Source organism: Pongo pygmaeus, chromosome 2 (genome assembly GCF_028885625.2).
Source record: "Pongo pygmaeus isolate AG05252 chromosome 2, NHGRI_mPonPyg2-v2.0_pri, whole genome shotgun sequence".
In the NCBI taxonomy this organism is placed as follows: domain Eukaryota; kingdom Metazoa; phylum Chordata; class Mammalia; order Primates; family Hominidae; genus Pongo; species Pongo pygmaeus.
The window spans coordinates 1,526,003-1,539,771 of record NC_085930.1 but is presented as its reverse complement, the minus strand read 5'-3'; the positions used below and the strand labels follow the sequence as shown (position 1 = coordinate 1,539,771).

The 13,769-nt window shown below is 33.3% G+C and overlaps 1 protein-coding gene across 2 annotated transcripts in view; it reads left to right on the top strand.

The window, feature by feature from the left end:
• The window catches only part of EPHA6 (EPH receptor A6), a 959,072-nt gene that overhangs the window by 646,181 nt on the left and 299,122 nt on the right, over positions 1-13,769 (top strand). The gene's annotated exons all lie outside the window — the stretch shown is intronic.

Genomic DNA, 13,769 nt, shown 5'->3' with positions numbered 1-13,769 from the left:
TCCTCATTTTTCTGAAAAGTTTTACATTTTAAAAGGTGACTAGGCATACTTGGAAGTTCAAAGCAGTAGGATGTACCTTGCAGGGAAAGAAGGAGGAAAACCCTTTACCATGTTGTTAGACAAATGTATATCAAATATATCCCAATTCCATTTGACAAAGTCAGTTGGATGACCTCCTTGAACCAGGCTAGGGCAGAACACTTAGTAAAAGTGGGCCCTGGGTGGGGATGCGAATCCAGGAGAAGAAGAGCACCAGATCCCCTGCAGTACCAAACACATCTGTTCTACCCTCTAACACGGAAGAGGCACGTCGCCCCATGTCCCTGGACACGGGATACATGAGAACAGTCATCAGATGGTTACTACCCCCAAGGCTTGGTGCTTTCTAATGGTGTTAATTCAGGCCATGGAGAAAATCCTTTCCATCAAACACCTTAAATTTTTTATGTTAGACTAAGTACTTTGAACTTCAGAGGTTCTTATACTATGATTAGAATTGTGACTTATTTCTGTATATAGAATCCATATTATGTCTTACATCTGTGCTTCTCAATATATTACTGAAACAGAAAATATAAAATCTAACATAGGTAATATGTAAATCACTTAGTGACATTTAGCTGTATTGCAATACCTCACATTGGAAGCTGCACTGTGTAATAAATAACAGCATAGAATTTAGAGCTAGACTTCCTAGGTTCAAATCCAAGCCCTACCAGTAATTTATTGAGTGAGCTTGTTATCTGTAAGACTTAATTCGTATAGTAGCTTTAAGAATTTTCTTGGTTTTGAGAGTTCTTCATGCCTACAACATAGTAAGCAGTATGAAAGTGTTCACATTAAAAAAAAAAGTTAACTGCAGTATGTCCTGTTTATACTTTCAATTGATTTATTTTGACGAATTTGACATGTCATTTCAGGCTAAAAAGTCATACATCCTTCCAAAGAACCAGATAATTGTGGTGTTTATTCTGATTAAGTTTTGTGTGTGAAGGCAAAATAGCATCAGCCAATCTAGTGACAAAAAAATAGGATCAGTGAACTGTTCCATATTAGAATTGAGGACTGCAAAATGCAGATTAATGTTTAATCTTGTTCCAGGTATCTATTATTGCATAATTTTTAAGCCAAAATGTAGTGGCTTAAAAATTATAATTCATAAATGTTGTACCTCTTGAATCTATTAGTCAGGTATTCAAACAGGACAGAGCAGAGGCAGCTCATCTCTGCTTCACAATCTGGACCTCAACTGGGAGGGTAAAAAAAACAATGGCTAGTGGCTGGAACACCTGCAGAATGGCTAGGCATCATCTCATCATACTCTTTCTCTCTCTCTCACCTCTCTTTCTTGCCCTTCTTCCCACCCTCCCTACCCCTTATCCTTGCCATCTCTGTCTTTCTAAGGCTTCTCCTCCACATGATTATCTTGGGCTTCCACATAGCGTGGCAGTCTCAGACCAGCCATGCATCTTAGATTGCCATACAGAGCTCCAAGGCAAAAGTTTAAACTGCCAGTTTTCTTTGAGGCTGGGCCAGGAACTGGCAGCTCGTCACTTCTACCCTACTTGGTTGGTCAAATCAGTCATAGACTAGATCAGATTCAAGGAAAGAGAGCACAGATTTGACTTGTCAATGAGAAGAATGTAATAGAATTTACAACCATCTTTATTTTATCATGCTGCTTGATTGTAGGCCTTCATAATATTACATTATTTGCTTTGCTTCTCATTTGTAATAATTTAAAAATATGTGTTTTCAGTACTGGATCAAAACAAATTTGTTAATTTTGAATATGCATGACATCCTAAAAACTTGAAGTCTACTTAGTAGTTGTATTTGTATCTGGAAATATTATAGAGTAAAAAACAGTTAATTCATAAAAGCAAATCAAAAGGTGAGAGAAAAAATAAAGAACAAACTTGTGGGAAGAAAACTTCCACAAATGAGTTTTTTCAGTTATTTGAATCTGGACCATGCATTGAGTTGAGCCAATGTATTTACAACAATCAATATATACAGATGAAATTATCCAACTTTGAAAATGAGATTTCTGCCTGACCAAGGAAATAGCATCCATTACTCACCCCCAGACCCCTAAATACATGCTCCATGAATATTTAACATGGGCAACATGTGTGACCTCTGCAGAACAGGGCTCTTCACTGCCATGGAGTTATCTTTTACTCTAAATTTAACTTATGGCTTCATCCTAGGTATTTTTCTTTCTTTCCAATTTGATTTTAAAACCAGCTTAGGTTTATGAGTAGATAAATTTGTTCACTCTTTGATAATAATGCAGATTAACATAATGTTTCTGTAAAATGACCTTGCTTTGCCTTGAATTACTCTACTCGCATTTAAAACTATCTGCAGATATTTTCACATTCAAATGTTTAATTTTAAACACCTTATTAGAACTACAAAAACGTTTTGTGTGTGAAAGTGTGGACTTCAGGAAGCCGTCAATTATTACAGTGTATTTATTAGTATTATATTACTTACAGTCGCTCAGTGATGAGATATTTAGTTCCCAGTTATAGTATCTTGACAAGCCTATATTTTATTATAAATCTTGAGGCATACATTTGATATCTTCTGAGGAAATTCAAAATCAGTGATGAAGTTAGATCATTATTTGAAAATATTGGGTTATTTAGAGCATAATAGGATAATTTTCAAGTCAAGACTATATAACTTACTTATAAAGAAGGTTAAAATCTTTATTTTGGGGAGGAGAAACTGGATTTCTTGAATCCTTTGTAGCTTTGTAAATCAATCTTAACAGATATCTGCTTTAGTTTTTGAACAAAACAAATATATCGGTATCAGAATACAATTAAGGCTCACAAACAAATATAAAAAAAATTTAAAGTTCCACCACGGTGACAAAATACATTTAAATGGGAAAAAATGAAAAATAAATAATCAGAAATTGTTTTTTCCCCTGTCCTAAATGAGAGTAAGGAATTCTCATGCTTATATATTTAAATGAATTTCTGCTGCATTTTCAATGCAAGAGGCAGCTCTTGTATTACTGTGTTTTGTAGCTGATTTGGACAAATGTGTGACTTTACATATATTCACAAATGATACTGTTTTTCAGTGAAGACATTCTTGCAAAATAATTTTTCATGTTTTACAGGCAATTTCACTCTAGTGAAAATTTACCCTTCTTATCTTTCCTGTTTACTTTAATTCTGTTGGAAACTCTAGCAACCAAAAGACAGTTTTGGATGCCAGTCAACCAGCATTTGCACTCTGGTAATTTCGTCTTCAAAGAATTTTTATCTGCTACCTTTTATTACTCTTAATCTATCCTATAACCCAATTAGCACTACTGTAAAAAAATTCAATGCACTATAGTTCTTAGATAAATTTTATTGTGTATAATTAAGAGATACAACAAGTGTGTTCAACCTGCGGCCCACATGTGGCCCAGGACAGCTTTGAATGCAGCCCAATACAAATTTGTAAACTTTCTTAAACATTATGAGATTTTTTTGTGTGTGTGATTTTTCTTTTTTTTAGCACATCAGCTATCATTAGTGTTGGTGTATTTTATGTGTGGCCCAAGACAGTTCTTCATCCAATGTGGCCAGGGAAGCCAAAAGATTGGGCATCCCTGGTATACAACATGATGTTATAGAATATGCATGATTTTAGAAAGTTACTATAGTGAAGCAAATTAAAATATCCATCATCTAGATTTTTCTTTTTGAAACATATATTATTTCCCCCACTTTTGTTGTTTTTCAATCCGCATCCCAAAATTAGATATAATTAAGCAAAGGACCATGCACGTGTTGCCTTTCTAGTTTCCTGCCACTCCATTCTGCCATGTCGTTATAATGATTTAACTTTGAAAATCTTCAGTTTGACGTTTGGAATAGCATTTATATTTGAATAAATCAACATATGTGTATTAATGTTTCCAAAGATACTTAGCGTGTTATTTTCTCTTGGTGGCATTTGTTGCTAAGTTGTGCTAAATTTTATCATCAAAGTTGTTTTTATCTAGCATTTATGTGGCTGTTTTAATACTTGACCTAAACTACTGACATCAGCAGGAATTAGTGAACTCTTCTAAAAATGCTTAAACTAAATGTAATACTCAATTTTTTGGTTGTTGTTTTTGTTTTTGTTTTTGTAGAAACAGGGTCTCACTATATTGCCAAGGCTGGTCTCAAACTCCTGGCCTCAAGTGATTCTTCTGACTCTACCTCCCAAGGTGCTGGGATTACAGGTGTGAGCCACCACACCCAGCCTCAAATTTTCTTATAATGAGTATATTTGTTCCTCTTCATTTTCCCCCTTTCAAGTCATTTTATCTATCCTCAGTACTCCAATAAATATGTATTCTTTAAATGTTTTGCTCTCTGCTATTTATATTTCTGAGTTTTTGCTATCTGTATATTGTTATTACCAAATTTGTACATGATTTTAAAATTCTAGTAGATGATCTAAAACTTTAAGAATGAATGACAAATTTAAAGTCGTTGTTTGACTATGATATACTTTTAACAAATACTATTAAGAAATGTTGGAATTAAGGCACTTTCTTCAGGGCCAAGTATAAAACTTTAAACACTTAATTTTTAGTTGAACATCATTGTAAATATTTATAGAGTGGTAAAGCACAGAAGAAAAATCTGTACTCATCTGTCTACAGGTAGGCTACATGAAGACAGATGGGAAAGTTAAAACTGAATAAATATCAAGACTATGTATTAAAAGATATTTCAGCACAAATCTTAGTTTCTGTATAGCATACTGTTTCATAAAATATTTTTGGCAAGTAAAATCTTGGACATTCTCCACAATGTTCCTAAGAAAACAAGCACGCTATACTGACATGATATTATTACATTTAGGTTGTAGAAGCACTATATGCTAGCAAAAGTAATTTTTCTCATCTCCCATTTGAATTGTCATTAATTTATGCCAACAAATTTTAAATTGCTCTAATAATATTTAAGAATTTAAAAGCTAAACTTATGGAGCAATTAATTCATTTTTTAGTTCAATCAATTGGACAGTATATCATGAGAGCCTACAATATGCTAGGCATACTATATTAAGCAGTTGGAATATAAAGGTTAAAAAGCAAGTAAACACAACATTTTTCAAGACTTGTCACAGCATCTGCAAGATGACCTTAAGGCACAAGCCTATCATTGCCCTGGAATAAATGCACCACCTATTGATAGTTACTCTTAAAAGAAAGAAACAATGCTACATTACACACCTGCTGGATCCTGTAAAACAGTTTTACATATTATTTTGGTTTATCTTACAACAAGCTTGACCCTTTGATATAGGTATAACCTTTCCAGTTTTCATAGATGAACTGACTACACCTAGGACTCTGTTGGTCTCATTCTAGCACCAGTATTTTCAAAAGATCACACTTTAATAAGTAGGCCATTTTCTGTAACAGTAAATATCACCACTATTTCAAGCAGTTCATTATCTATATATAAGTTATCTATTTTATTAAAATCAATTACGAATGTTTAATTCCAGATCAATATTCCTCTATCATCGGTGTACTTCTGTGCCTTCTCCTACTACTGTTCAATATTTAACGTTCAGGAATGCATTAAATATTCATTTTAGGTGAAACAAGGTACACATTGGTAGGAATATATGAAAATAGTCATGAATGCATTTCAAAGTGATTTGGGGTTATCTGTAATTTTGGATTACTGGGAATAATCAAGAGTTGATTGTAGTAAATTATAGTAGTAGAATACTTAATGATACGTCTCCAGAAATGCAGTCAAAAAGTAGTTGTGTACATGGAATAACTACTTCTACATTTTTCTTACTTATACATATTTTGCAATTTTGCCACAACAGTGGCTAATTTTTACCTAAGAAAAACATTTTAGAGCACCCTACCCACTAGCTTAAACCATCAAGGAACTTCTTAACCCTTTCTATTCACCCTCCACCATCAGAAATTTCTTCTTGTACATTTTAATGAATGCGAGAAAAGAAAACAACTCTGTTGGTTGCCAACAACAGAACCCAGCTGCCACTACTATTTAATGTTGTCACAATCCAGAATCCAAGGCAGAGTGGAACTTCCCAGCCTCAGAAAGGCAGAAACCAGGAACGCTAAGGTTATTCAACTTCAGTGACGTTCCTTCGTCATGGGTTCAGTGAAGTTTCTCATCATGGGTTCATTTACTTAGGAAAAGAATTCTATAGTTATTCTAGCTAGCTCTTGTTTCTGGGACAGTTGGCCAGCCCATCTTACGTTACTGGTAGACTATAGTTAGATCTGGTTATAGGAGAATCAGTGTGAGCTGAAAGCTATCCTAATGTGTGTCCCTATGTCAAAGCAGCAATTTTAGTAGTTCAATTCCCAATGATATGTGACCAGAGCTGCAGTAGGTACACCTTATGTTAAATGGTTTAGCGATTCTTTTGTGGATATCAATCAATTGACATTACTAAATACTGACTATGCATCCAGCATGCCTTTGTTTCATTTTGTTTTGTTTTTTGAGGGAAACGTAAACTACATTTTTCAGGAAATTGCAGCCCACTTGAGGATATATATGGACGCACATCCAATAAGTAGAGAAGGGGACCAAATGGTATAAAATTAAGTGCTAAATTCTGGTTAGAATCAAAGAATTTAAAGATTATTTTATTTAAGATATCTAATTTCCTTACTGTGTAATACCTTTAAAATATTCAAATGCCAGTCTTTTACTTCCTTGGACAGTTTTAATCTGTTGGAAATATAAGGCAAATTTGAGAAATATATAGTCATACCAGAAGATTATAAAACATCTTACAGACACTCTCTAATGAAGAATTTTCTAAAGAGTTTTGTTTCCTCAACTGATATAGCATATTGCTCCTAAAATTCCGAAATTTTACTAATTATTTTTAAACACTTAAAAGCATTCATACATATTGATCTTATATCAAGACAAAAAAATTTCAACAAATTTCCTGTAGCAGAAATAATTATTTGCAAACCATTAACAAAATCAGAGAAATTAAAAAAAACCCACATCTCCAATCTATTTATTTAAAAAATTTTAATGTTATATTAAATAATATATTAAAACATGATAGACAAATTATCAACTATTTAAAATGAAAGACATTAAGATCCTCACATATCTAAAACTGTGAAATGTGACCAGTGCAGGAAAATAAAGTAATTAGAAGGAATGAGCAAGTGTAAAATCTAAAATTAATGAAATAGAATCACTAATATTTGATTTGAAAATCAAAAGCCAGTGTTTTTAAAAGATTGATCAAATAAACAAGCTTGCCTAAAAATAACAGGAAATGTTATTTACGTATGGAAGAGATTTTTAATAAGACAAGACTAGATGTAAATATATATCAATAAATATAAAAGAAATATAATTTTCTGGTAATTATCAAAACTGAATAAGGAGAAGATCTGAATATAGCACAAAATAATTTTAAATGATAGTCAAGTGTCTGCTACCAACATGGTCCATTTCAATTAAGTTTTCAAAGAACAGATAATTCCCATGTTGTGTCAGTTATTGCAGAACATTAATAAGTGGAAAGTTTCACAATCCATTCTCTAAATACAGTATAACCCAAATATTGCCAGATTGAAAAAGAAAACTGTAGGCTGAGATAACTTATAAGTATAAGCTTAAAAATTTTAGCCTGAAATATTATCATATTGAATTCAAAATTACAATAAAAATTCTAATATATTATGAACAAGTGTTAACAGGAAAGGTTTATCTTAGGAATGCAAAGATCGTTCTGCCTAAGTATATACTTTATTGAGGAGAAAAACAAATTCACTTTGCAACAGATAAATTGTTTTATAACATCCATAATTCATTTCACATTTTAAAAACAAAATACAGACAAACAAAACTACAATGGAAGAAGAAAACATCCTCAACTAGACATCTGCCAAAAATGTAAGTCAGACATAATTATATTTAACCGTAACACAATTAGAAGCTGTTTGATTAAAGAAGAAAAGAAAAAGTTTCTGCTTTTACTATTACTTTGCAATATTATGCTAAAGCGTTGCCAGAAGACAAAAAAATACATAAGAAATTTTTTTTGGTTTGCACAGTAAAATATTATAGATGAAGTTATATAGGTCTTACATACTTTTTGTGATATATTTAGGTATTATAAGGTTTCTGTTACTATAGTGACTAAAATATTTAAAATGTAATTGTAACTGGTCATCGCTAGTATACAGGAAAACCACTGATAATTGCATGTTGACTATGTAACTGACTTCTCTTGATTAATTCTAAAATTTTTTTAAGTTAATTCTCTCGGAGTTTCTAAGTAAACATTTCTAACTAGCAGAGAGAAAATGATTTATTTCATTCAATCTTTAGGAGAGACATTTTCTACATATATTAAAAACTGTTATTTTTAAGTTTTGTAAGATAATTAAGTTATGCTTTACAAAGAACATTTTACAAAGAACATATACTTTATGATTTGGCTAGAGTAGAATAAGATTTTCTCCAACTAGCTTTAAAAAAGGAGTAGATTAAAACTTCGGATGAATCAAGGCAACTTAGAAACAAGAATAGAAATGGATGACTTTTTATGACTATAAGCTCTTTTATCATTATTCCTATTTTACAGAAGTGGTATAACTCAGTTCCTGGGTTCACACATAACTTATTCTGGTACTCTATTTTGTAAATCTTGAACTGGGGTGCACTCAGAGTTGATAACTATTCAGGAATTGATTTGTTCTAACTAAATGCTAAAAGAGACTGAAGAGGGCTGGTCATAGTGGTTCACAGCTGTAATTGCAGCACTTTTGGGAGGCCAAGGCCGGGTGGATCACTTGAGGCCAGGAGTTCAAGACCAGCCTGGCCAACATGGTGAAACCCCGTTTCTACTAAAAATACAAAAATTAGCCAAGTGTGGTGGCACGTGCCTGTAGTCACAGCTACTTGGGAGGCTGAGGCAGAAGAATCGCTTGAACCCCAGAGGTTCAGATCACACCACTGCACTCCAGCCTGGTTGACAGAACGAGACTCTGCCTCAGAGAGAGAGACCAAAGAACAAACCAGAATATTCACGTATTAAATATACAGAAGTCTGCCCTTTCCAAGAACAAATATATTTATGTTTGCCCCTACAGAGCTTGAGAATCCACATTAGTAATCAGAAGATTGCAACATCAAAGTAGAGATATGAAAAATATTAAGGACACTTTCAGTCAGAATGTGATGACTATGTGTACCCAGGTAGAACTCATTTTTAAAAGGGCCAGCAAAATAAAGTCCACGGGGTTCAGTGTCTATTTCCTTTGGAAAGTAATTGTTAAATGCTGGCCAAATCTAGTATTCAAACTTTTCTTTTCCCAGAGCCATGTGAAATATCTTCCTTTCATTCAAGTAAAAGACTTTCAGCTTTGCTAATGCCATAGTTTAGGCAATAAGATTTTTTGATAGCCTTTCTAACTTTAGGTTCCTAGGCCCTGCAATTCTTGATTTATCCAGGCAAAATATCTTTCTGCAGATAATAAATCATGTTCTAAATGTGGTTTTAATTCGTTTATTTTTGTTTATTTTGAGAGGATTATCCTGGAAACATCTCCACAGTTTGATGAATGTGAGTGTGTATATTTGTGAGTGTGACAGAGAGGCAGGGTGAGGAAGTCAAACAGAAATGGAGAGAGAGAAAGGATGTAGATGACTTAGATGACTTCTAGCAGAACCATTAATATCCATTTTTTTATATTATTTTGTTTCTCAAACAATCTGTAGCGTCAGTCCTCTAGCCAGTAGAACAAGAGCTTTACCACTGTCTTAATTAAGACATCGCAAAAAAAAAAAAAAAAAAAAGATTTGGATAGTAGAGTACCACATATTAATAGCACTTGCACCTATTCCTGCACTTGCACCTATATTTTCAAATGGGTATGACTTAAAGCCAAGAAGTTACCTTTATACATCAAAACTTCTAAAAGAATCTCCTGGACTTTATTAAACAAATTTTATTCCCGGGCTTGAACGAGAATACTATGTATTCCATGCAAGACTGGGTGATTTATTTGCCTCCTATATTACTTAATATCTGCCTATATGATATAAAATCAATAGAAAATAAAAATAAAGGCAGCCTGCATGGATTTGTTAACCTTAATAGAAAATAATTTTACCTTTGAAATGTGTATTTAAACATTTGGTGTTGAGAATTTTTTCTTCCAATTGAGGAACTAGTTGTTCATATAAACATAGTCTAATGATTAGCCAACAAATCATTACTATGTGGTCCATAAGCTGTGTTAGTTACTTCTAGTGTATAGATAGTTAAGAACATAAAGTGTGGAAAAAACTACTTTGGCTCAGTCTAATCCATAGACATACATACTCTGGACATATTTGCTTAAATGGGGTGTAGTGGAAAAAGCAAAACTTGGATGGAAGCCACTGACAAGTTGTGTGACTTGCTTTGCTAATTTACTTGTTCTTTCTGGACTAGTTTGATCATAGATAAATGGAAATAAAAATATTACCAGTTCTTATTTCACAAGACTATTATGAGGATTAGATTTTAGATGTGTATGAAAACACCTTGTAAATTGTAAAGCTCTACATAAATCATTGTTATTATGATTGTTGTTATATATTTAGATAGATATGTCTAGAAAATAACTTAAAATATAATTTTTATCATATATTTAATCCAATTAATTTAAAATTAAAAATAAAACAAAGAGGTGACACCTTTTAGAAATCCCAATAGGCCCAAAGACTTTAGGAGAAAGCAAACCAGCTAAAAGATGACCACTGTGCTGGCCTATTGAATCTATTCCCATAAATGGAAATGGTAAACCCGAGAGAGGGAGATGAGGAGTGATGACAATGATTCACGGCAGAAGGGAAAACACCTGCATTTCTGACATTAAAAAAAATATCGAATTGAATTGCTAGGTAGAATGTTGGTGATTACGTAAGCTACACCTAACAAAGTGCTCTAGAACCTTATATATACCATGAGATTCAATGAATGTCTGTAGAATGAATGAGTCTTCTAGAGGAGTAAATCAAAACCTAAAAGGTAATTTGCCAGGGTACATAATAGAAGCAGAATCAAGATAATATCCAAGACAGGAGAACTCTAACCTAGAATTCTTTCCATGCTGTCTTCTGTTGATACAGGCCCTGTTATCTCTGACTGTAGAAAAATATAGCCATAGGGTCTGAACACCTGAGCCTATTTGTTTTCACTAAGTTATGGTTTTCAGATTGAATGCTAACAGGTTCCAGACTCTAGCAAGAGGATCCCTTTTAGTTACCATGAAAAGTTGACACCTATAGAGATAAAGCTAAGTTCAGTATTTCAGGTAAATGAAAGGTTCAGTGTGACAATATGATTCCCAGAAAAGCCCTGATTTTCAGCATCTTGGAAGGAGCAGTGCCTAAATGTAAGTGCCAGGGTCTTCCCATGGGAAGAGAACCATAGGTAAAAGTCAACATCTCTAGAGAACAGTATATGCCTGCCCTGTTTGACAGTGCTCTATGTTCACATTATTTGGTTCTGAACTATTTTTTTAAATTTGGATACAAATATGTTTTATTTTAGAAAATGATAGAACTAAAAATGTGTTAAAGTTCATTGCTTCTCAATGATTTTTTCTCACAATTGGTGCTATTTTCTGTGCTCATCCGAGGAGAGGTCATGCAACAAGCTGATTCACTTTCAGCCAACAAGCATTAGTACACAAGATGGCCAGTGCTCTCAGCCAATGAGCATCCACTGCACTATTCACGGTTGAGTGTGCTTTGCAACCCATGCAACTATGCCTTTGGAGGTTCACTTTATACCATTTATTTACTCCCTGATACCATGTCTTAGTCCACAAAAATGTGCAAATAATAGTTCTTGGTCTGCCACAAAGAATTTTTAAAATCATATTTTTAGATATTAATAAGTACTTAGAACTAATTAATAATACATTGTATGAAAACTTATGAAGTATAACTATGGCAGTACTTAGCATGAAATTTTTAAGCTTAAATTATATATTTGAAAGAATGTGCTGATAATCAGTTAAGCATGAAGCATAAGAAGTTAGAAGACAACATATCTAACAAAGTAGAAAGAAGAAAGAAAATTTATAGTAAGAACAGATATCAAATGTAATAGATTAAAAAAAACAATAGAGGGGAAAAAGCCAAAAATGTGTTCAAACCTCTGGAAAGCTTGATCATGAAAAAAAGAAATTATAAAAATAAATAATATTAAGAATGAGAAGAGGAATTTTATCACAGATTCAGCAAAGATGAAAAACAGAACTTTATGAACAATGGAACGTGTTCCCTAGCTAAATTGAAGATTTACGTGTCATACAGCTAGCAATGCCATCATGGTACAAACTCCAGAAAAGCACGCCAACATACCCTATCTAAACATATTCAAAATTCAACCTGCCAGGATGAAGAAAACATCTCAATTGCTCTGTGGCAAAGCCTGGTCGCTACCTGGTGACAGCACCTTTGAACTGGAGTTGATGCGTCAGCAGAAAGGCAACTGGCCAAAATTCTGGGACGATAGTGTCCTACCTATCCATATCATAGATAAAAGCTAACTTGGTTTCCCAAGAGCTTAAAAACACCAGGAGGAGAGAGGTCTGCCTTGTACTGTGAAGAATTCTTGTGACTGCTTCTTCCTGGACCCTCTTCCTTATCATGTCAGCAAGCTGTAAGATGTAAGACAAGGCAGCAGCACTCACCGGTGGTGAGTGATTCGGGCTGAAGAACCCCTTAAGTACACTTCCTACTGTTTGGTTTTTATTCCAAGAATTTAGCTACAGGTACACTTTTGTAGGTAACAACAAAAATGCTAAAAGCTGCCTGCAAAAGGTGTCCTTTATTCTCTATAACTTTACTGAATAGGAAGTTACTATTTAGCTATGTTTTGGGGAAGCAACAAGGATAAGATGTGTAATTATCCTGGAGCCATTCTAAGAGTAAACTTTTGAACCATATCTTCTCTCTTTTGGGGTGAGACTAAATGCTTTTTTTGATTGCTTTAAAGTTCTTATCTCAGTCATCATTTCGCATTGTGAAACAGCACTCAAAATGCACCATAACTTTTATGTTGTAGAAATTCTGTGAAAAGTAACATATTCTCCTCTTGTATATGAGATTGAAAAATCCAAATGTCCTAGAAATTCCTGCCAGAAACAATATCTTTTTTCTAATAGTTCACAAGTATTTTTTCTCCACAATATGTGTTTTAAGCCACCTAATTATAAAGGCCTTGATATGAGCAAGCTCCTACATTTAATCCCTAACAGCTCACTGTCACCATCGATGATGTATAGACTTTATTTCCTTGTATTTTATGCTAGGTTGATGAATATTTATTTACTTTCTAATCTTAAAATCACCTAGAGATAAATATAAGTTGCAGTTTTTTGGTTTTGTCTTTTTTTATTTAAAATGTTGCTGTTCTTAACTCAATTTTTTTCTTTGTACTTTATGTTTAATAAGCAGTTTTATTATTTGGGGTATAAATGGCAAATTCTTTAGCTACACACAGAATAACCAAATAGCATATAAAGTTCTGACAAGGAAGGTGATAAAGTTTAAAAATGATCCTTAAGATAAGACTTTTTTCTGAAAAGTAGCTTAAGAGAAATGATTTTCATAGTTCTAAATCTTAAAGCATCACCAGCAAATACATGAAGTTTGACATATTCTCCATATGTGTACATTTTCATAACTTGTCTTGTTAGTTGGGAAGGTCTCCTAAATAAC